The sequence below is a fragment of the Mesoplodon densirostris genome, chromosome 3, assembly GCF_025265405.1.
Source record: "Mesoplodon densirostris isolate mMesDen1 chromosome 3, mMesDen1 primary haplotype, whole genome shotgun sequence".
NCBI lineage: Eukaryota > Metazoa > Chordata > Mammalia > Artiodactyla > Ziphiidae > Mesoplodon > Mesoplodon densirostris.
Window position 1 is genome coordinate 95,295,453 of NC_082663.1, and position 2,510 is coordinate 95,297,962.

Sequence of the window (2,510 nt, forward strand, 5' to 3'; positions counted from 1 at the left end):
ACCTAGGAATAATCTTAACCAAGGGGGTGAAAGACCTATACTCTGAAAACTGTAAGACACTGATGCAGGAAATTGAAGATGATTCAAAGAAATGGAAAGATACCCTATGTTCCTGGATTGGGAGAATTATTGTTAAGATGTCCATACTACCCAAAACAATCTACAGATTTAGTGCAACCTATTAAAATGCCCATGGATTTTTTGGTTTTTTTTTTTTTACAGAACTAGAATAAATATACCTAAAATTTGTGTGAAACCACAAAGACCCCAAATTGCCAAACTAATCCTGAGAAAAAAGATCAAAGCTGGAGGTATCGTGATACCTCACTTCAGACTATACTACAAAGCTACAGTCATCAAAACATCATGGTACTGGCATGAAAATGGACACATAGATTAATGAAACAGGATAGAGAACCCAGAAATAAACCCACAGACATATAGTCAATTAATCTATGACAAAGGTGGCAAAATATATGAGGAGGAAAAGACAGTGTCCTTAATAAGTGGTGTTGGGAAAACTGGCCAGCTACATGTAAAAGGATGAAATTAGAACATTTTCTCACACCATATACAAAAATAAACTGAAAGTGGATTCAAGACCTTAATGTAAGACCAGAAACCATAAAACTCGTAGAAGTAAATGTAGGCAGTATACTGTTTGACATAAGTCTTATCAATATTATTTGGATCTGTATCCTCAGGCAAGGATAACAAAAAGAAAAATAAGCAAATGAGTCCTAATTAAATTTAAAAGCTTTTGCACAGCAAAGGAAACCATCAACAAAATGAAAAGACAACCTACTGAATGAGAGAACACATTTGCAAATGATATGTCTGACAAGGAGTTAATATCCAAAGTATAGAAAGTGTGCATACAACTCAATATCAACAAAAACAAGTCAATTGAAAAATTGACATTTTTCCAAAGAAGATATGCAGATCAAAAAACAGGCACATGAAATTATGCTGAACAGCATTAATCATCAAGGAAATGCAAATCAAAACTACAATGATACATCACCTCACACCTGTCGGAATGGCTATCATCAAAGAGATAACAAATGCTGGAGAGGGTGTGGAGAAAAGGGAACACTCTTGCACCGTTGGTGGGAATGTAAATTGGTGCAGCCACTATGGAGAACAGTATGGAGCTTCCTTAAAAAACTAAAAATAAAACTATCATATGATCCAGCAATTCCAATTCTGGGTTTATGTCTGAAGAAAATGAAAACATTAATTCAGAAAGATACACACAATCGAGTGTTCACCACAGCATTATCCAATGGTCACCACAGCATTATTTACAATAGCCAAAATATGGAAGCAATGTAAGTGTCCATCAGCTGATGAATGGATAAAGAAGAAACACACACACACACACACACACACACACGCACAGGAATATACTCAGCCATAAAGAAAAGAATGAAATTTTGCCATTTGTGACAACATGGATGGACCTGAAGGGTATTATCCTTAGTGACGTAAGTCAGAGAATGACAAATGTATATTTTCACTTGTATGGGGAATCTAAAAAATAAAATGAGTGAATATAACATAACAGACACGGATTCAGATATAGAAAGCAAACTAGTGGTTACCACTGGAGAGAGGGGTTGGGGGAGGGGCAGGTTAGGGGAAGGAGATTAAGAGGTACAAACTACTGGTATAAAATAAAAAGACACAAAGATGTAATGTACAGCACAGGGACTACAGCCAATATTTTGTAATAACTTTAAATTTACTATAACCTATAAAAATATTGAATCACTGTGTTGTACATCTAAAACTAATATAACATTGTAAATCAACTATATGTCAATAAAAAAAATACATGATCCTCTACCCCCTGAAATTTACTGTGGACAGTGAAGTAAGTGACATTGTGGGTGCCATTGGAGAATATCTTGGATTAGCCAAAAAGTTCATTTGGGTTTTTCATAAAATGTTATGGAAAAACTCAAATGAACTTTTTGGCCAACCCAATAGATTACTACAAGGAGAAACTATTACCTCAGATAACTCCCCTGTCCCACCCACAGTTACCTGTGGGACCTCATCTCCTATTATTCTCCACCTTGCTCTCTCTGCCCCAGTCACAGTGGCCTCCTCCCTGATCCTTAGCAAACACTCTCGCTTAGGGAAGCTGCAGTCACTGTTCCCCATATTCTGGATATCCTTCTCCCAGAAGCCTGCATAGCTTGACTCCTTACTTCCTTTCAGTCTCTCCTGTGCAATGTGGCTTTTCTTCCCTGGTGGCATTTCTTCCCAAAAATGGGACACACCTCCAACACACACACAAATATCTATTTGTTTTCTCCGCTTCATTTTTCTCCTCAGCATTATCACGTCTATTATCATAAATATTTCATTTATCTAGTTATTTACCTTTCCACTTCACAAGCTGTAAGCTTTGGATGATGAAGATTTTTTTTTTTCTCTTCTGATTACTGCTGTATCCCCAGCACTAGAAAAGTCCCTGGGATGTAATGGGTCCTCAATAGATA